This window comes from Brachyhypopomus gauderio, unplaced genomic scaffold (assembly GCF_052324685.1).
Source record: "Brachyhypopomus gauderio isolate BG-103 unplaced genomic scaffold, BGAUD_0.2 sc159, whole genome shotgun sequence".
Taxonomy (NCBI): Eukaryota; Metazoa; Chordata; class Actinopteri; order Gymnotiformes; family Hypopomidae; genus Brachyhypopomus; species Brachyhypopomus gauderio.
In genome coordinates, this window is record NW_027506980.1 from 254,385 (window position 1) to 274,026 (window position 19,642).

The 19,642-nt window shown below is 41.6% G+C and overlaps 22 non-coding genes across 22 annotated transcripts; 10 read left to right on the forward strand and 12 right to left on the reverse strand.

Annotated features, from left to right (window-relative positions):
* Window positions 1-100: 100 nt before the first annotated feature.
* trnak-cuu (transfer RNA lysine (anticodon CUU)) lies at window positions 101-173 on the forward strand. The gene has a single exon. It is a non-coding gene; the product is annotated as a tRNA-Lys (tRNA).
* An 89-nt stretch (window positions 174-262) lies between these two features.
* trnan-guu (transfer RNA asparagine (anticodon GUU)) lies at window positions 263-336 on the reverse strand. Its single transcript has one exon. It is a non-coding gene; the product is annotated as a tRNA-Asn (tRNA).
* A 1,154-nt stretch (window positions 337-1,490) lies between these two features.
* On the forward strand, window positions 1,491-1,563 carry trnak-cuu (transfer RNA lysine (anticodon CUU)). The gene has a single exon. It is a non-coding gene; the product is annotated as a tRNA-Lys (tRNA).
* Window positions 1,564-1,652: 89 nt separating this feature from the next.
* Window positions 1,653-1,726, reverse strand: trnan-guu (transfer RNA asparagine (anticodon GUU)). The gene has a single exon. It is a non-coding gene; the product is annotated as a tRNA-Asn (tRNA).
* Window positions 1,727-3,042: 1,316 nt separating this feature from the next.
* Window positions 3,043-3,116, reverse strand: trnan-guu (transfer RNA asparagine (anticodon GUU)). Its single transcript has one exon. It is a non-coding gene; the product is annotated as a tRNA-Asn (tRNA).
* A 1,154-nt stretch (window positions 3,117-4,270) lies between these two features.
* On the forward strand, window positions 4,271-4,343 carry trnak-cuu (transfer RNA lysine (anticodon CUU)). Its single transcript has one exon. It is a non-coding gene; the product is annotated as a tRNA-Lys (tRNA).
* Window positions 4,344-4,432: 89 nt separating this feature from the next.
* Window positions 4,433-4,506, reverse strand: trnan-guu (transfer RNA asparagine (anticodon GUU)). Its single transcript has one exon. It is a non-coding gene; the product is annotated as a tRNA-Asn (tRNA).
* A 1,154-nt stretch (window positions 4,507-5,660) lies between these two features.
* trnak-cuu (transfer RNA lysine (anticodon CUU)) lies at window positions 5,661-5,733 on the forward strand. Its single transcript has one exon. It is a non-coding gene; the product is annotated as a tRNA-Lys (tRNA).
* Window positions 5,734-5,822: 89 nt separating this feature from the next.
* On the reverse strand, window positions 5,823-5,896 carry trnan-guu (transfer RNA asparagine (anticodon GUU)). Its single transcript has one exon. It is a non-coding gene; the product is annotated as a tRNA-Asn (tRNA).
* Window positions 5,897-7,050: 1,154 nt separating this feature from the next.
* trnak-cuu (transfer RNA lysine (anticodon CUU)) lies at window positions 7,051-7,123 on the forward strand. Its single transcript has one exon. It is a non-coding gene; the product is annotated as a tRNA-Lys (tRNA).
* Window positions 7,124-8,440: 1,317 nt separating this feature from the next.
* On the forward strand, window positions 8,441-8,513 carry trnak-cuu (transfer RNA lysine (anticodon CUU)). The gene has a single exon. It is a non-coding gene; the product is annotated as a tRNA-Lys (tRNA).
* Window positions 8,514-8,602: 89 nt separating this feature from the next.
* Window positions 8,603-8,676, reverse strand: trnan-guu (transfer RNA asparagine (anticodon GUU)). The gene has a single exon. It is a non-coding gene; the product is annotated as a tRNA-Asn (tRNA).
* Window positions 8,677-9,992: 1,316 nt separating this feature from the next.
* trnan-guu (transfer RNA asparagine (anticodon GUU)) lies at window positions 9,993-10,066 on the reverse strand. The gene has a single exon. It is a non-coding gene; the product is annotated as a tRNA-Asn (tRNA).
* A 1,154-nt stretch (window positions 10,067-11,220) lies between these two features.
* trnak-cuu (transfer RNA lysine (anticodon CUU)) lies at window positions 11,221-11,293 on the forward strand. Its single transcript has one exon. It is a non-coding gene; the product is annotated as a tRNA-Lys (tRNA).
* A 1,317-nt stretch (window positions 11,294-12,610) lies between these two features.
* On the forward strand, window positions 12,611-12,683 carry trnak-cuu (transfer RNA lysine (anticodon CUU)). Its single transcript has one exon. It is a non-coding gene; the product is annotated as a tRNA-Lys (tRNA).
* Window positions 12,684-12,772: 89 nt separating this feature from the next.
* trnan-guu (transfer RNA asparagine (anticodon GUU)) lies at window positions 12,773-12,846 on the reverse strand. The gene has a single exon. It is a non-coding gene; the product is annotated as a tRNA-Asn (tRNA).
* Window positions 12,847-14,000: 1,154 nt separating this feature from the next.
* Window positions 14,001-14,073, forward strand: trnak-cuu (transfer RNA lysine (anticodon CUU)). Its single transcript has one exon. It is a non-coding gene; the product is annotated as a tRNA-Lys (tRNA).
* An 89-nt stretch (window positions 14,074-14,162) lies between these two features.
* On the reverse strand, window positions 14,163-14,236 carry trnan-guu (transfer RNA asparagine (anticodon GUU)). Its single transcript has one exon. It is a non-coding gene; the product is annotated as a tRNA-Asn (tRNA).
* A 1,154-nt stretch (window positions 14,237-15,390) lies between these two features.
* On the forward strand, window positions 15,391-15,463 carry trnak-cuu (transfer RNA lysine (anticodon CUU)). The gene has a single exon. It is a non-coding gene; the product is annotated as a tRNA-Lys (tRNA).
* Window positions 15,464-15,552: 89 nt separating this feature from the next.
* trnan-guu (transfer RNA asparagine (anticodon GUU)) lies at window positions 15,553-15,626 on the reverse strand. Its single transcript has one exon. It is a non-coding gene; the product is annotated as a tRNA-Asn (tRNA).
* A 1,316-nt stretch (window positions 15,627-16,942) lies between these two features.
* On the reverse strand, window positions 16,943-17,016 carry trnan-guu (transfer RNA asparagine (anticodon GUU)). Its single transcript has one exon. It is a non-coding gene; the product is annotated as a tRNA-Asn (tRNA).
* Window positions 17,017-18,332: 1,316 nt separating this feature from the next.
* trnan-guu (transfer RNA asparagine (anticodon GUU)) lies at window positions 18,333-18,406 on the reverse strand. Its single transcript has one exon. It is a non-coding gene; the product is annotated as a tRNA-Asn (tRNA).
* Between the last annotated feature and the right edge of the window lie 1,236 nt (window positions 18,407-19,642).

The following is a 19,642-nucleotide window of genomic DNA, read 5'->3' on the forward strand; positions in this document are numbered from 1 at the left end:
GGTCTTTAATTTCTGCACAAATTCCACAAACATAGCTCAGGTCCTGCTCAACATGTCAACATGTGGCGACAGCAAGTGCCTTTGGGGTCCTACAAAAATCGCCCGGCTAGCTCAGTCGGTAGAGCATGAGACTCTTAATCTCAGGGTCGTGAGTTCGAGCCCCACGTTGGGCGAGAGGCTGATTTGTTTGAGTGAAATGTTGAAATTTAGTTAATCTGTTTGCACAAAATACGTCTAAAAAAGAAGAGAAAGGAACATACATCGTCCCTGGGTGGGCTCGAACCACCATCCTTTCGGTTAACAGCCGAACGCGCTAACCGATTGCGCCACAGAGACCAGATGCTGCTGTGCTTACATAGTTCTTCCTCAAAAGAAAAACCCAACAAGCACATTCCTCCTGTTTGCTGGCTTTTGATGAAATGAGCCAATGCATAAAGGATGCAACATCAATGTCACTCACACTTTTCTGCTAGCTTGTCTAAAATTCACCCTTCCTTCAATTTCTCACTTGTCAAGACCTGCAGGTCTTCAAACAAAAGGTCAGTTTGTAGACCCTTTTCCTGTCAAAGTTTTGATCCTTTTGTCCACCAGTCATCGGAATGTGTATGATTTTCACCAGTTTACACAGTGTAGCTCCCTTGCCTTCAGTTGCAGGGTTATGTCCTCTTAGATAAGACGCTTTTGAAATTATTTGTGAAAATGCACCCAAAACCTATTCAAAACAGATTTGATGGAAGCACTGCAGGAGCTGCTCCAAGACGCATTTTGTCCAGAAAATGTGCTATCATGAATGCATCCATATCACCAACACACATTTACAAACCAAACCATAGGCAATAAAATACATGAGTAAACTGATTTGTGGACCTTTGTGGCACTTGGTACTGCTGAGATCAGGATCATTACAGAGTTCAGCAATTATTTTCCCAACTAGGTCATTGATACATTGGAATCCCCAATGTTTTCTGGAACAGAATAGGCTATGCCTTTCGGATGAGAATAAAAAAAGACTTCAAGAACCAAAAAAGAAGTTAAGCTGCCTTCAGCTGATGTACTCAGACTAAAGGGAAACACTTTAAATCCCAAGGTGAAATGCACATGCTCAAAATTTTATCAGGACAGAGTACATGTTTTACTTTGATATTAAGAGCGATCACTGGATTGTCTTCCAGTAAATTAATGTTTTCTTCCGCTACAAAACGTTTTTTCAACAACTATAAAGAGGCTATGCAACGAAACTGAGCTGGGATGTCAAGTGCCTTTAATGGTACCTTTTTGACCCCACTTCAAATGCTGCTGTTACCTGACCAGTTCGATTGTTAGTTTGCCAGATTCTCAATCTCTGGGATGTGAGATCATGCACCAGGTTTAGTGAATGTTTAAGGGTGAAGGTCTTTAATTTCTGCACAAATTCCACAAACATAGCTCAGGTCCTGCTCAACATGTCAACATGTGGCGACAGCAAGTGCCTTTGGGGTCCTACAAAAATCGCCCGGCTAGCTCAGTCGGTAGAGCATGAGACTCTTAATCTCAGGGTCGTGAGTTCGAGCCCCACGTTGGGCGAGAGGCTGATTTGTTTGAGTGAAATGTTGAAATTTAGTTAATCTGTTTGCACAAAATACGTCTAAAAAAGAAGAGAAAGGAACATACATCGTCCCTGGGTGGGCTCGAACCACCATCCTTTCGGTTAACAGCCGAACGCGCTAACCGATTGCGCCACAGAGACCAGATGCTGCTGTGCTTACATAGTTCTTCCTCAAAAGAAAAACCCAACAAGCACATTCCTCCTGTTTGCTGGCTTTTGATGAAATGAGCCAATGCATAAAGGATGCAACATCAATGTCACTCACACTTTTCTGCTAGCTTGTCTAAAATTCGCCCTTCCTTCAATTTCTCACTTGTCAAGACCTGCAGGTCTTCAAACAAAAGGTCAGTTTGTAGACCCTTTTCCTGTCAAAGTTTTGATCCTTTTGTCCACCAGTCATCGGAATGTGTATGATTTTCACCAGTTTACACAGTGTAGCTCCCTTGCATTCAGTTGCAGGGTTATGTCCTCTTAGATAAGACGCTTTTGAAATTATTTGTGAAAATGCACCCAAAACCTATTCAAAACAGATTTGATGGAAGCACTGCAGGAGCTGCTCCAAGACGCATTTTGTCCAGAAAATGTGCTATCATGAATGCATACATATCACCAACACACATTTACAAACCAAACCATAGGCAATAAAATACATGAGTAAACTGATTTGTGGACCTTTGTGGCACTTGGTACTGCTGAGATCAGGATCATTACAGAGTTCAGCAATTATTTTCCCAACTAGGTCATTGATACATTGGAATCCCCAATGTTTTCTGGAACAGAATAGGCTATGCCTTTCGGATGAGAATAAAAAAAGACTTCAAGAACCAAAAAAGAAGTTAAGCTGCCTTCAGCTGATGTACTCAGACTAAAGGGAAACACTTTAAATCCCAAGGTGAAATGCACATGCTCAAAATTTTATCAGGACAGAGTACATGTTTTACTTTGATATTAAGAGCGATCACTGGATTGTCTTCCAGTAAATTAATGTTTTCTTCCGCTACAAAACGTTTTTTCAACAACTATAAAGAGGCTATGCAATGAAACTGAGCTGAGATGTCAAGTGCCTTTAATGGTACATTTTTGACCCCACTTCAAATGCTGCTGTTACCTGACCAGTTCGATTGTTAGTTTGCCAGATTCTCAATCTCTGGGATGTGAGATCATGCACCAGGTTTAGTGAATGTTTAAGGGTGAAGGTCTTTAGTTTCTGCACAAATTCCACAAACATAGCTCAGGTCCTGCTCAACATGTCAACATGTGGCGACAGCAAGTGCCTTTGGGGTACTACAAAAATCGCCCGGCTAGCTCAGTCGGTAGAGCATGAGACTCTTAATCTCAGGGTCGTGGGTTGGAGCCCCACGTTGGGCGAGAGGCTGATTTGTTTGAGTGAAATGTTGAAATTTAGTTAATCTGTTTGCACAAAATACGTCTAAAAAAGAAGAGAAAGGAACATACATCGTCCCTGGGTGGGCTCGAACCACCATCCTTTCGGTTAACAGCCGAACGCGCTAACCGATTGCGCCACAGAGACCAGATGCTGCTGTGCTTACATAGTTCTTCCTCAAAAGAAAAACCCAACAAGCACATTCCTCCTGTTTGCTGGCTTTTGATGAAATGAGCCAATGCATAAAGGATGCAACATCAATGTCACTCACACTTTTCTGCTAGCTTGTCTAAAATTCGCCCTTCCTTCAATTTCTCACTTGTCAAGACCTGCAGGTCTTCAAACAAAAGGTCAGTTTGTAGACCCTTTTCCTGTCAAAGTTTTGATCCTTTTGTCCACCAGTCATCGGAATGTGTATGATTTTCACCAGTTTACACAGTGTAGCTCCCTTGCCTTCAGTTGCAGGGTTATGTCCTCTTAGATAAGACGCTTTTGAAATTATTTGTGAAAATGCACCCAAAACCTATTCAAAACAGATTTGATGGAAGCACTGCAGGAGCTGCTCCAAGACGCATTTTGTCCAGAAAATGTGCTATCATGAATGCATCCATATCACCAACACACATTTACAAACCAAACCATAGGCAATAAAATACATGAGTAAACTGATTTGTGGACCTTTGTGGCACTTGGTACTGCTGAGATCAGGATCATTACAGAGTTCAGCAATTATTTTCCCAACTAGGTCATTGATACATTGGAATCCCCAATGTTTTCTGGAACAGAATAGGCTATGCCTTTCGGATGAGAATAAAAAAAGACTTCAAGAACCAAAAAAGAAGTTAAGCTGCCTTCAGCTGATGTACTCAGACTAAAGGGAAACACTTTAAATCCCAAGGTGAAATGCACATGCTCAAAATTTTATCAGGACAGAGTACATGTTTTACTTTGATATTAAGAGCGATCACTGGATTGTCTTCCAGTAAATTAATGTTTTCTTCCGCTACAAAACGTTTTTTCAACAACTATAAAGAGGCTATGCAACGAAACTGAGCTGGGATGTCAAGTGCCTTTAATGGTACCTTTTTGACCCCACTTCAAATGCTGCTGTTACCTGACCAGTTCGATTGTTAGTTTGCCAGATTCTCAATCTCTGGGATGTGAGATCATGCACCAGGTTTAGTGAATGTTTAAGGGTGAAGGTCTTTAATTTCTGCACAAATTCCACAAACATAGCTCAGGTCCTGCTCAACATGTCAACATGTGGCGACAGCAAGTGCCTTTGGGGTCCTACAAAAATCGCCCGGCTAGCTCAGTCGGTAGAGCATGAGACTCTTAATCTCAGGGTCGTGAGTTCGAGCCCCACGTTGGGCGAGAGGCTGATTTGTTTGAGTGAAATGTTGAAATTTAGTTAATCTGTTTGCACAAAATACGTCTAAAAAAGAAGAGAAAGGAACATACATCGTCCCTGGGTGGGCTCGAACCACCATCCTTTCGGTTAACAGCCGAACGCGCTAACCGATTGCGCCACAGAGACCAGATGCTGCTGTGCTTACATAGTTCTTCCTCAAAAGAAAAACCCAACAAGCACATTCCTCCTGTTTGCTGGCTTTTGATGAAATGAGCCAATGCATAAAGGATGCAACATCAATGTCACTCACACTTTTCTGCTAGCTTGTCTAAAATTCGCCCTTCCTTCAATTTCTCACTTGTCAAGACCTGCAGGTCTTCAAACAAAAGGTCAGTTTGTAGACCCTTTTCCTGTCAAAGTTTTGATCCTTTTGTCCACCAGTCATCGGAATGTGTATGATTTTCACCAGTTTACACAGTGTAGCTCCCTTGCATTCAGTTGCAGGGTTATGTCCTCTTAGATAAGACGCTTTTCAAATTATTTGTGAAAATGCACCCAAAACCTATTCAAAACAGATTTGATGGAAGCACTGCAGGAGCTGCTCCAAGACGCATTTTGTCCAGAAAATGTGCTATCATGAATGCATACATATCACCAACACACATTTACAAACCAAACCATAGGCAATAAAATACATGAGTAAACTGATTTGTGGACCTTTGTGGCACTTGGTACTGCTGAGATCAGGATCATTACAGAGTTCAGCAATTATTTTCCCAACTAGGTCATTGATACATTGGAATCCCCAATGTTTTCTGGAACAGAATAGGCTATGCCTTTCGGATGAGAATAAAAAAAGACTTCAAGAACCAAAAAAGAAGTTAAGCTGCCTTCAGCTGATGTACTCAGACTAAAGGGAAACACTTTAAATCCCAAGGTGAAATGCACATGCTCAAAATTTTATCAGGACAGAGTACATGTTTTACTTTGATATTAAGAGCGATCACTGGATTGTCTTCCAGTAAATTAATGTTTTCTTCCGCTACAAAACGTTTTTTCAACAACTATAAAGAGGCTATGCAATGAAACTGAGCTGAGATGTCAAGTGCCTTTAATGGTACATTTTTGACCCCACTTCAAATGCTGCTGTTACCTGACCAGTTCGATTGTTAGTTTGCCAGATTCTCAATCTCTGGGATGTGAGATCATGCACCAGGTTTAGTGAATGTTTAAGGGTGAAGGTCTTTAGTTTCTGCACAAATTCCACAAACATAGCTCAGGTCCTGCTCAACATGTCAACATGTGGCGACAGCAAGTGCCTTTGGGGTACTACAAAAATCGCCCGGCTAGCTCAGTCGGTAGAGCATGAGACTCTTAATCTCAGGGTCGTGGGTTCGAGCCCCACGTTGGGCGAGAGGCTGATTTGTTTGAGTGAAATGTTGAAATTTAGTTAATCTGTTTGCACAAAATACGTCTAAAAAAGAAGAGAAAGGAACATACATCGTCCCTGGGTGGGCTCGAACCACCATCCTTTCGGTTAACAGCCGAACGCGCTAACCGATTGCGCCACAGAGACCAGATGCTGCTGTGCTTACATAGTTCTTCCTCAAAAGAAAAACCCAACAAGCACATTCCTCCTGTTTGCTGGCTTTTGATTAAATGAGCCAATGCATAAAGGATGCAACATCAATGTCACTCACACTTTTCTGCTAGCTTGTCTAAAATTCGCCCTTCCTTCAATTTCTCACTTGTCAAGACCTGCAGGTCTTCAAACAAAAGGTCAGTTTGTAGACCCTTTTCCTGTCAAAGTTTTGATCCTTTTGTCCACCAGTCATCGGAATGTGTATGATTTTCACCAGTTTACACAGTGTAGCTCCCTTGCCTTCAGTTGCAGGGTTATGTCCTCTTAGATAAGACGCTTTTGAAATTATTTGTGAAAATGCACCCAAAACCTATTCAAAACAGATTTGATGGAAGCACTGCAGGAGCTGCTCCAAGACGCATTTTGTCCAGAAAATGTGCTATCATGAATGCATCCATATCACCAACACACATTTACAAACCAAACCATAGGCAATAAAATACATGAGTAAACTGATTTGTGGACCTTTGTGGCACTTGGTACTGCTGAGATCAGGATCATTACAGAGTTCAGAAATTATTTTCCCAACTAGGTCATGGATACATTGGAATCCCCAATGTTTTCTGGAACAGAATAGGCTATGCCTTTCGGATGAGAATAAAAAAAGACTTCAAGAACCAAAAAAGAAGTTAAGCTGCCTTCAGCTGATGTACTCAGACTAAAGGGAAACACTTTAAATCCCAAGGTGAAATGCACATGCTCAAAATTTTATCAGGACAGAGTACATGTTTTACTTTGATATTAAGAGCGATCACTAGATTGTCTTCCAGTAAATTAATGTTTTCTTCCGCTACAAAACGTTTTTTCAACAACTATAAAGAGGCTATGCAACGAAACTGAGCTGAGATGTCAAGTGCCTTTAATGGTACATTTTTGACCCCACTTCAAATGCTGCTGTTACCTGACCAGTTCGATTGTTAGTTTGCCAGATTCTCAATCTCTGGGATGTGAGATCATGCACCAGGTTTAGTGAATGTTTAAGGGTGAAGGTCTTTAGTTTCTGCACAAATTCCACAAACATAGCTCAGGTCCTGCTCAACATGTCAACATGTGGCGACAGCAAGTGCCTTTGGGGTCCTACAAAAATCGCCCGGCTAGCTCAGTCGGTAGAGCATGAGACTCTTAATCTCAGGGTCGTGGGTTCGAGCCCCACGTTGGGCGAGAGGCTGATTTGTTTGAGTGAAATGTTGAAATTTAGTTAATCTGTTTGCACAAAATACGTCTAAAAAAGAAGAGAAAGGAACATACATCTTCCCTGAGTGGGCTCGAACCACCATCCTTTCGGTTAACAGCCGAACGCGCTAACCGATTGCGCCACAGAGACCAGATGCTGCTGTGCTTACATAGTTCTTCCTCAAAAGAAAAACCCAACAAGCACATTCCTCCTGTTTGCTGGCTTTTGATGAAATGAGCCAATGCATAAAGGATGCAACATCAATGTCACTCACACTTTTCTGCTAGCTTGTCTAAAATTCGCCCTTCCTTCAATTTCTCACTTGTCAAGACCTGCAGGTCTTCAAACAAAAGGTCAGTTTGTAGACCCTTTTCCTGTCAAAGTTTTGATCCTTTTGTCCACCAGTCATCGGAATGTGTATGATTTTCACCAGTTTACACAGAGTAGCTCCCTTGCTTTCAGTTGCAGGGTTATGTCCTCTTAGATAAGACGCTTTTGAAATTATTTGTGAAAATGCACCCAAAACCTATTCAAAACAGATTTGATGGAAGCACTGCAGGAGCTGCTCCAAGACGCATTTTGTCCAGAAAATGTGCTATCATGAATGCATCCATATCACCAACACACATTTACAAACCAAACCATAGGCAATAAAATACATGAGTAAACTGATTTGTGGACCTTTGTGGCACTTGGTACTGCTGAGATCAGGATCATAACAGAGTTCAGCAATTATTTTCCCAACTAGGTCATTGATACATTGGAATCCCCAATGTTTTCTGGAACAGAATAGGCTATGCCTTTCGGATGAGAATAAAAAAAGACTTCAAGAACCAAAAAAGAAGTTAAGCTGCCTTCAGCTGATGTACTCAGACTAAAGGGAAACACTTTAAATCCCAAGGTGAAATGCACATGCTCAAAATTTTATCAGGACAGAGTACATGTTTTACTTTGATATTAAGAGCGATCACTAGATTGTCTTCCAGTAAATTAATGTTTTCTTCCGCTACAAAACGTTTTTTCAACAACTATAAAGAGGCTATGCAACGAAACTGAGCTGAGATGTCAAGTGCCTTTAATGGTACATTTTTGACCCCACTTCAAATGCTGCTGTTACCTGACCAGTTCGATTGTTAGTTTGCCAGATTCTCAATCTCTGGGATGTGAGATCATGCACCAGGTTTAGTGAATGTTTAAGGGTGAAGGTCTTTAGTTTCTGCACAAATTCCACAAACATAGCTCAGGTCCTGCTCAACATGTCAACATGTGGCGACAGCAAGTGCCTTTGGGGTCCTACAAAAATCGCCCGGCTAGCTCAGTCGGTAGAGCATGAGACTCTTAATCTCAGGGTCGTGGGTTCGAGCCCCACGTTGGGCGAGAGGCTGATTTGTTTGAGTGAAATGTTGAAATTTAGTTAATCTGTTTGCACAAAATACGTCTAAAAAAGAAGAGAAAGGAACATACATCGTCCCTGGGTGGGCTCGAACCACCATCCTTTCGGTTAACAGCCGAACGCGCTAACCGATTGCGCCACAGAGACCAGATGCTGCTGTGCTTACATAGTTCTTCCTCAAAAGAAAAACCCAACAAGCACATTCCTCCTGTTTGCTGGCTTTTGATGAAATGAGCCAATGCATAAAGGATGCAACATCAATGTCACTCACACTTTTCTGCTAGCTTGTCTAAAATTCGCCCTTCCTTCAATTTCTCACTTGTCAAGACCTGCAGGTCTTCAAACAAAAGGTCAGTTTGTAGACCCTTTTCCTGTCAAAGTTTTGATCCTTTTGTCCACCAGTCATCGGAATGTGTATGATTTTCACCAGTTTACACAGTGTAGCTCCCTTGCATTCAGTTGCAGGGTTATGTCCTCTTAGATAAGACGCTTTTCAAATTATTTGTGAAAATGCACCCAAAACCTATTCAAAACAGATTTGATGGAAGCACTGCAGGAGCTGCTCCAAGACGCATTTTGTCCAGAAAATGTGCTATCATGAATGCATACATATCACCAACACACATTTACAAACCAAACCATAGGCAATAAAATACATGAGTAAACTGATTTGTGGACCTTTGTGGCACTTGGTACTGCTGAGATCAGGATCATTACAGAGTTCAGCAATTATTTTCCCAACTAGGTCATTGATACATTGGAATCCCCAATGTTTTCTGGAACAGAATAGGCTATGCCTTTCGGATGAGAATAAAAAAAGACTTCAAGAACCAAAAAAGAAGTTAAGCTGCCTTCAGCTGATGTACTCAGACTAAAGGGAAACACTTTAAATCCCAAGGTGAAATGCACATGCTCAAAATTTTATCAGGACAGAGTACATGTTTTACTTTGATATTAAGAGCGATCACTGGATTGTCTTCCAGTAAATTATAGTTTTCTTCCGCTACAAAACGTTTTTTCAACAACTATAAAGAGGCTATGCAATGAAACTGAGCTGAGATGTCAAGTGCCTTTAATGGTACATTTTTGACCCCACTTCAAATGCTGCTGTTACCTGACCAGTTCGATTGTTAGTTTGCCAGATTCTCAATCTCTGGGATGTGAGATCATGCACCAGGTTTAGTGAATGTTTAAGGGTGAAGGTCTTTAGTTTCTGCACAAATTCCACAAACATAGCTCAGGTCCTGCTCAACATGTCAACATGTGGCGACAGCAAGTGCCTTTGGGGTACTACAAAAATCGCCCGGCTAGCTCAGTCGGTAGAGCATGAGACTCTTAATCTCAGGGTCGTGGGTTGGAGCCCCACGTTGGGCGAGAGGCTGATTTGTTTGAGTGAAATGTTGAAATTTAGTTAATCTGTTTGCACAAAATACGTCTAAAAAAGAAGAGAAAGGAACATACATCGTCCCTGGGTGGGCTCGAACCACCATCCTTTCGGTTAACAGCCGAACGCGCTAACCGATTGCGCCACAGAGACCAGATGCTGCTGTGCTTACATAGTTCTTCCTCAAAAGAAAAACCCAACAAGCACATTCCTCCTGTTTGCTGGCTTTTGATTAAATGAGCCAATGCATAAAGGATGCAACATCAATGTCACTCACACTTTTCTGCTAGCTTGTCTAAAATTCGCCCTTCCTTCAATTTCTCACTTGTCAAGACCTGCAGGTCTTCAAACAAAAGGTCAGTTTGTAGACCCTTTTCCTGTCAAAGTTTTGATCCTTTTGTCCACCAGTCATCGGAATGTGTATGATTTTCACCAGTTTACACAGTGTAGCTCCCTTGCCTTCAGTTGCAGGGTTATGTCCTCTTAGATAAGACGCTTTTGAAATTATTTGTGAAAATGCACCCAAAACCTATTCAAAACAGATTTGATGGAAGCACTGCAGGAGCTGCTCCAAGACGCATTTTGTCCAGAAAATGTGCTATCATGAATGCATCCATATCACCAACACACATTTACAAACCAAACCATAGGCAATAAAATACATGAGTAAACTGATTTGTGGACCTTTGTGGCACTTGGTACTGCTGAGATCAGGATCATTACAGAGTTCAGCAATTATTTTCCCAACTAGGTCATTGATACATTGGAATCCCCAATGTTTTCTGGAACAGAATAGGCTATGCCTTTCGGATGAGAATAAAAAAAGACTTCAAGAACCAAAAAAGAAGTTAAGCTGCCTTCAGCTGATGTACTCAGACTAAAGGGAAACACTTTAAATCCCAAGGTGAAATGCACATGCTCAAAATTTTATCAGGACAGAGTACATGTTTTACTTTGATATTAAGAGCGATTACTAGATTGTCTTCCAGTAAATTAATGTTTTCTTCCGCTACAAAACGTTTTTTCAACAACTATAAAGAGGCTATGCAACGAAACTGAGCTGAGATGTCAAGTGCCTTTAATGGTACATTTTTGACCCCACTTCAAATGCTGCTGTTACCTGACCAGTTCGATTGTTAGTTTGCCAGATTCTCAATCTCTGGGATGTGAGATCATGCACCAGGTTTAGTGAATGTTTAAGGGTGAAGGTCTTTAGTTTCTGCACAAATTCCACAAACATAGCTCAGGTCCTGCTCAACATGTCAACATGTGGCGACAGCAAGTGCCTTTGGGGTCCTACAAAAATCGCCCGGCTAGCTCAGTCGGTAGAGCATGAGACTCTTAATCTCAGGGTCGTGGGTTCGAGCCCCACGTTGGGCGAGAGGCTGATTTGTTTGAGTGAAATGTTGAAATTTAGTTAATCTGTTTGCACAAAATACGTCTAAAAAAGAAGAGAAAGGAACATACATCTTCCCTGAGTGGGCTCGAACCACCATCCTTTCGGTTAACAGCCGAACGCGCTAACCGATTGCGCCACAGAGACCAGATGCTGCTGTGCTTACATAGTTCTTCCTCAAAAGAAAAACCCAACAAGCACATTCCTCCTGTTTGCTGGCTTTTGATGAAATGAGCCAATGCATAAAGGATGCAACATCAATGTCACTCACACTTTTCTGCTAGCTTGTCTAAAATTCGCCCTTCCTTCAATTTCTCACTTGTCAAGACCTGCAGGTCTTCAAACAAAAGGTCAGTTTGTAGACCCTTTTCCTGTCAAAGTTTTGATCCTTTTGTCCACCAGTCATCGGAATGTGTATGATTTTCACCAGTTTACACAGAGTAGCTCCCTTGCTTTCAGTTGCAGGGTTATGTCCTCTTAGATAAGACGCTTTTGAAATTATTTGTGAAAATGCACCCAAAACCTATTCAAAACAGATTTGATGGAAGCACTGCAGGAGCTGCTCCAAGACGCATTTTGTCCAGAAAATGTGCTATCATGAATGCATCCATATCACCAACACACATTTACAAACCAAACCATAGGCAATAAAATACATGAGTAAACTGATTTGTGGACCTTTGTGGCACTTGGTACTGCTGAGATCAGGATCATAACAGAGTTCAGCAATTATTTTCCCAACTAGGTCATTGATACATTGGAATCCCCAATGTTTTCTGGAACAGAATAGGCTATGCCTTTCGGATGAGAATAAAAAAAGACTTCAAGAACCAAAAAAGAAGTTAAGCTGCCTTCAGCTGATGTACTCAGACTAAAGGGAAACACTTTAAATCCCAAGGTGAAATGCACATGCTCAAAATTTTATCAGGACAGAGTACATGTTTTACTTTGATATTAAGAGCGATCACTAGATTGTCTTCCAGTAAATGAATGTTTTCTTCCGCTACAAAACGTTTTTTCAACAACTATAAAGAGGCTATGCAACGAAACTGAGCTGAGATGTCAAGTGCCTTTAATGGTACATTTTTGACCCCACTTCAAATGCTGCTGTTACCTGACCAGTTTGATTGTTAGTTTGCCAGATTCTCAATCTCTGGGATGTGAGATCATGCACCAGGTTTAGTGAATGTTTAAGGGTGAAGGTCTTTAGTTTCTGCACAAATTCCACAAACATAGCTCAGGTCCTGCTCAACATGTCAACATGTGGCGACAGCAAGTGCCTTTGGGGTCCTACAAAAATCGCCCGGCTAGCTCAGTCGGTAGAGCATGAGACTCTTAATCTCAGGGTCGTGGGTTCGAGCCCCACGTTGGGCGAGAGGCTGATTTGTTTGAGTGAAATGTTGAAATTTAGTTAATCTGTTTGCACAAAATACGTCTAAAAAAGAAGAGAAAGGAACATACATCGTCCCTGGGTGGGCTCGAACCACCATCCTTTCGGTTAACAGCCGAACGCGCTAACCGATTGCGCCACAGAGACCAGATGCTGCTGTGCTTACATAGTTCTTCCTCAAAAGAAAAACCCAACAAGCACATTCCTCCTGTTTGCTGGCTTTTGATGAAATGAGCCAATGCATAAAGGATGCAACATCAATGTCACTCACACTTTTCTGCTAGCTTGTCTAAAATTCGCCCTTCCTTCAATTTCTCACTTGTCAAGACCTGCAGGTCTTCAAACAAAAGGTCAGTTTGTAGACCCTTTTCCTGTCAAAGTTTTGATCCTTTTGTCCACCAGTCATCGGAATGTGTATGATTTTCACCAGTTTACACAGTGTAGCTCCCTTGCCTTCAGTTGCAGGGTTATGTCCTCTTAGATAAGACGCTTTTGAAATTATTTGTGAAAATGCACCCAAAACCTATTCAAAACAGATTTGATGGAAGCACTGCAGGAGCTGCTCCAAGACGCATTTTGTCCAGAAAATGTGCTATCATGAATGCATCCATATCACCAACACACATTTACAAACCAAACCATAGGCAATAAAATACATGAGTAAACTGATTTGTGGACCTTTGTGGCACTTGGTACTGCTGAGATCAGGATCATTACAGAGTTCAGCAATTATTTTCCCAACTAGGTCATTGATACATTGGAATCCCCAATGTTTTCTGGAACAGAATAGGCTATGCCTTTCGGATGAGAATAAAAAAAGACTTCAAGAACCAAAAAAGAAGTTAAGCTGCCTTCAGCTGATGTACTCAGACTAAAGGGAAACACTTTAAATCCCAAGGTGAAATGCACATGCTCAAAATTTTATCAGGACAGAGTACATGTTTTACTTTGATATTAAGAGTGATCAATGGATTGTCTTCCAGTAAATTAATGTTTTCTTCCGCTACAAAACGTTTTTTCAACAACTATAAAGAGGCTATGCAACAAAACTGAGCTGGGATGTCAAGTGCCTTTAATGGTACCTTTTTGACCCCACTTCAAATGCTGCTGTTACCTGACCAGTTCGATTGTTAGTTTGCCAGATTCTCAATCTCTGGGATGTGAGATCATGCACCAGGTTTAGTGAATGTTTAAGGGTGAAGGTCTTTAATTTCTGCACAAATTCCACAAACATAGCTCAGGTCCTGCTCAACATGTCAACATGTGGCGACAGCAAGTGCCTTTGGGGTCTTACAAAAATCGCCCGGCTAGCTCAGTCGGTAGAGCATGAGACTCTTAATCTCAGGGTCGTGGGTTCGAGCCCCACGTTGGGCGAGAGGCTGATTTGTTTGAGTGAAATGTTGAAATTTAGTTAATCTGTTTGCACAAAATACGTCTAAAAAAGAAGAGAAAGGAACATACATCGTCCCTGGGTGGGCTCGAACCACCATCCTTTCGGTTAACAGCCGAACGCGCTAACCGATTGCGCCACAGAGACCAGATGCTGCTGTGCTTACATAGTTCTTCCTCAAAAGAAAAACCCAACAAGCACATTCCTCCTGTTTGCTGGCTTTTGATGAAATGAGCCAATGCATAAAGGATGCAACATCAATGTCACTCACACTTTTCTGCTAGCTTGTCTAAAATTCGCCCTTCCTTCAATTTCTCACTTGTCAAGACCTGCAGGTCTTCAAACAAAAGGTCAGTTTGTAGACCCTTTTCCTGTCAAAGTTTTGATCCTTTTGTCCACCAGTCATCGGAATGTGTATGATTTTCACCAGTTTACACAGTGTAGCTCCCTTGCCTTCAGTTGCAGGGTTATGTCCTCTTAGATAAGACGCTTTTGAAATTATTTGTGAAAATGCACCCAAAACCTATTCAAAACAGATTTGATGGAAGCACTGCAGGAGCTGCTCCAAGACGCATTTTGTCCAGAAAATGTGCTATCATGAATGCATCCATATCACCAACACACATTTACAAACCAAACCATAGGCAATAAAATACATGAGTAAACTGATTTGTGGACCTTTGTGGCACTTGGTACTGCTGAGATCAGGATCATTACAGAGTTCAGCAATTATTTTCCCAACTAGGTCATTGATACATTGGAATCCCCAATGTTTTCTGGAACAGAATAGGCTATGCCTTTCGGATGAGAATAAAAAAAGACTTCAAGAACCAAAAAAGAAGTTAAGCTGCCTTCAGCTGATGTACTCAGACTAAAGGGAAACACTTTAAATCCCAAGGTGAAATGCACATGCTCAAAATTTTATCAGGACAGAGTACATGTTTTACTTTGATATTAAGAGCGATCACTAGATTGTCTTCCAGTAAATTAATGTTTTCTTCCGCTACAAAACGTTTTTTCAACAACTATAAAGAGGCTATGCAACGAAACTGAGCTGAGATGTCAAGTGCCTTTAATGGTACATTTTTGACCCCACTTCAAATGCTGCTGTTACCTGACCAGTTCGATTGTTAGTTTGCCAGATTCTCAATCTCTGGGATGTGAGATCATGCACCAGGTTTAGTGAATGTTTAAGGGTGAAGGTCTTTAGTTTCTGCACAAATTCCACAAACATAGCTCAGGTCCTGCTCAACATGTCAACATGTGGCGACAGCAAGTGCCTTTGGGGTCCTACAAAAATCGCCCGGCTAGCTCAGTCGGTAGAGCATGAGACTCTTAATCTCAGGGTCGTGGGTTCGAGCCCCACGTTGGGCGAGAGGCTGATTTGTTTGAGTGAAATGTTGAAATTTAGTTAATCTGTTTGCACAAAATACGTCTAAAAAAGAAGAGAAAGGAACATACATCGTCCCTGGGTGGGCTCGAACCACCATCCTTTCGGTTAACAGCCGAACGCGCTAACCGATTGCGCCACAGAGACCAGATGCTGCTGTGCTTACATAGTTCTTCCTCAAAAGAAAAACCCAACAAGCACATTCCTCCTGTTTGCTGGCTTTTGATGAAATGAGCCAATGCATAAAGGATGCAACATCAATGTCACTCACACTTTTCTGCTAGCTTGTCTAAAATTCGCCCTTCCTTCAATTTCTCACTTGTCAAGACCTGCAGGTCTTCAAACAAAAGGTCAGTTTGTAGACCCTTTTCCTGTCAAAGTTTTGATCCTTTTGTCCACCAGTCATCGGAATGTGTATGATTTTCACCAGTTTACACAGTGTAGCTCCCTTGCCTTCAGTTGCAGGGTTATGTCCTCTTAGATAAGACGCTTTTGAAATTATTTGTGAAAATGCACCCAAAACCTATTCAAAACAGATTTGATGGAAGCACTGCAGGAGCTGCTCCAAGACGCATTTTGTCCAGAAAATGTGCTATCATGAATGCATCCATATCACCAACACACATTTACAAACCAAACCATAGGCAATAAAATACATGAGTAAACTGATTTGTGGACCTTTGTGGCACTTGGTACTGCTGAGATCAGGATCATTACAGAGTTCAGCAATTATTTTCCCAACTAGGTCATTGATACATTGGAATCCCCAATGTTTTCTGGAACAGAATAGGCTATGCCTTTCGGATGAGAATAAAAAAAGACTTCAAGAACCAAAAAAGAAGTTAAGCTGCCTTCAGCTGATGTACTCAGACTAAAGGGAAACACTTTAAATCCCAAGGTGAAATGCACATGCTCAAAATTTTATCAGGACAGAGTACATGTTTTACTTTGATATTAAGAGCGATCACTGGATTGTCTTCCAGTAAATTATAGTTTTCTTCCGCTACAAAACGTTTTTTCAACAACTATAAAGAGGCTATGCAATGAAACTGAGCTGAGATGTCAAGTGCCTTTAATGGTACATTTTTGACCCCACTTCAAATGCTGCTGTTACCTGACCAGTTCGATTGTTAGTTTGCCAGATTCTCAATCTCTGGGATGTGAGATCATGCACCAGGTTTAGTGAATGTTTAAGGGTGAAGGTCTTTAGTTTCTGCACAAATTCCACAAACATAGCTCAGGTCCTGCTCAACATGTCAACATGTGGCGACAGCAAGTGCCTTTGGGGTACTACAAAAATCGCCCGGCTAGCTCAGTCGGTAGAGCATGAGACTCTTAATCTCAGGGTCGTGGGTTGGAGCCCCACGTTGGGCGAGAGGCTGATTTGTTTGAGTGAAATGTTGAAATTTAGTTAATCTGTTTGCACAAAATACGTCTAAAAAAGAAGAGAAAGGAACATACATCGTCCCTGGGTGGGCTCGAACCACCATCCTTTCGGTTAACAGCCGAACGCGCTAACCGATTGCGCCACAGAGACCAGATGCTGCTGTGCTTACATAGTTCTTCCTCAAAAGAAAAACCCAACAAGCACATTCCTCCTGTTTGCTGGCTTTTGATTAAATGAGCCAATGCATAAAGGATGCAACATCAATGTCACTCACACTTTTCTGCTAGCTTGTCTAAAATTCGCCCTTCCTTCAATTTCTCACTTGTCAAGACCTGCAGGTCTTCAAACAAAAGGTCAGTTTGTAGACCCTTTTCCTGTCAAAGTTTTGATCCTTTTGTCCACCAGTCATCGGAATGTGTATGATTTTCACCAGTTTACACAGTGTAGCTCCCTTGCCTTCAGTTGCAGGGTTATGTCCTCTTAGATAAGACGCTTTTGAAATTATTTGTGAAAATGCACCCAAAACCTATTCAAAACAGATTTGATGGAAGCACTGCAGGAGCTGCTCCAAGACGCATTTTGTCCAGAAAATGTGCTATCATGAATGCATCCATATCACCAACACACATTTACAAACCAAACCATAGGCAATAAAATACATGAGTAAACTGATTTGTGGACCTTTGTGGCACTTGGTACTGCTGAGATCAGGATCATTACAGAGTTCAGCAATTATTTTCCCAACTAGGTCATTGATACATTGGAATCCCCAATGTTTTCTGGAACAGAATAGGCTATGCCTTTCGGATGAGAATAAAAAAAGACTTCAAGAACCAAAAAAGAAGTTAAGCTGCCTTCAGCTGATGTACTCAGACTAAAGGGAAACACTTTAAATCCCAAGGTGAAATGCACATGCTCAAAATTTTATCAGGACAGAGTACATGTTTTACTTTGATATTAAGAGCGATCACTAGATTGTCTTCCAGTAAATTAATGTTTTCTTCCGCTACAAAACGTTTTTTCAACAACTATAAAGAGGCTATGCAACGAAACTGAGCTGAGATGTCAAGTGCCTTTAATGGTACATTTTTGACCCCACTTCAAATGCTGCTGTTACCTGACCAGTTCGATTGTTAGTTTGCCAGATTCTCAATCTCTGGGATGTGAGATCATGCACCAGGTTTAGTGAATGTTTAAGGGTGAAGGTCTTTAGTTTCTGCACAAATTCCACAAACATAGCTCAGGTCCTGCTCAACATGTCAACATGTGGCGACAGCAAGTGCCTTTGGGGTCCTACAAAAATCGCCCGGCTAGCTCAGTCGGTAGAGCATGAGACTCTTAATCTCAGGGTCGTGGGTTGGAGCCCCACGTTGGGCGAGAGGCTGATTTGTTTGAGTGAAATGTTGAAATTTAGTTAATCTGTTTGCACAAAATACGTCTAAAAAAGAAGAGAAAGGAACATACATCGTCCCTGGGTGGGCTCGAACCACCATCCTTTCGGTTAACAGCCGAACGCGCTAACCGATTGCGCCACAGAGACCAGATGCTGCTGTGCTTACATAGTTCTTCCTCAAAAGAAAAACCCAACAAGCACATTCCTCCTGTTTGCTGGCTTTTGATTAAATGAGCCAATGCATAAAGGATGCAACATCAATGTCACTCACACTTTTCTGCTAGCTTGTCTAAAATTCGCCCTTCCTTCAATTTCTCACTTGTCAAGACCTGCAGGTCTTCAAACAAAAGGTCAGTTTGTAGACCCTTTTCCTGTCAAAGTTTTGATCCTTTTGTCCACCAGTCATCGGAATGTGTATGATTTTCACCAGTTTACACAGTGTAGCTCCCTTGCCTTCAGTTGCAGGGTTATGTCCTCTTAGATAAGACGCTTTTGAAATTATTTGTGAAAATGCACCCAAAACCTATTCAAAACAGATTTGATGGAAGCACTGCAGGAGCTGCTCCAAGACGCATTTTGTCCAGAAAATGTGCTATCATGAATGCATCCATATCACCAACACACATTTACAAACCAAACCATAGGCAATAAAATACATGAGTAAACTGATTTGTGGACCTTTGTGGCACTTGGTACTGCTGAGATCAGGATCATTACAGAGTTCAGCAATTATTTTCCCAACTAGGTCATTGATACATTGGAATCCCCAATGTTTTCTGGAACAGAATAGGCTATGCCTTTCGGATGAGAATAAAAAAAGACTTCAAGAACCAAAAAAGAAGTTAAGCTGCCTTCAGCTGATGTACTCAGACTAAAGGGAAACACTTTAAATCCCAAGGTGAAATGCACATGCTCAAAATTTTATCAGGACAGAGTACATGTTTTACTTTGATATTAAGAGCGATCACTGGATTGTCTTCCAGTAAATTATAGTTTTCTTCCGCTACAAAACGTTTTTTCAACAACTATAAAGAGGCTATGCAATGAAACTGAGCTGAGATGTCAAGTGCCTTTAATGGTACATTTTTGACCCCACTTCAAATGCTGCTGTTACCTGACCAGTTCGATTGTTAGTTTGCCAGATTCTCAATCTCTGGGATGTGAGATCATGCACCAGGTTTAGTGAATGTTTAAGGGTGAAGGTCTTTAGTTTCTGCACAAATTCCACAAACATAGCTCAGGTCCTGCTCAACATGTCAACATGTGGCGACAGCAAGTGCCTTTGGGGTACTACAAAAATCGCCCGGCTAGCTCAGTCGGTAGAGCATGAGACTCTTAATCTCAGGGTCGTGGGTTGGAGCCCCACGTTGGGCGAGAGGCTGA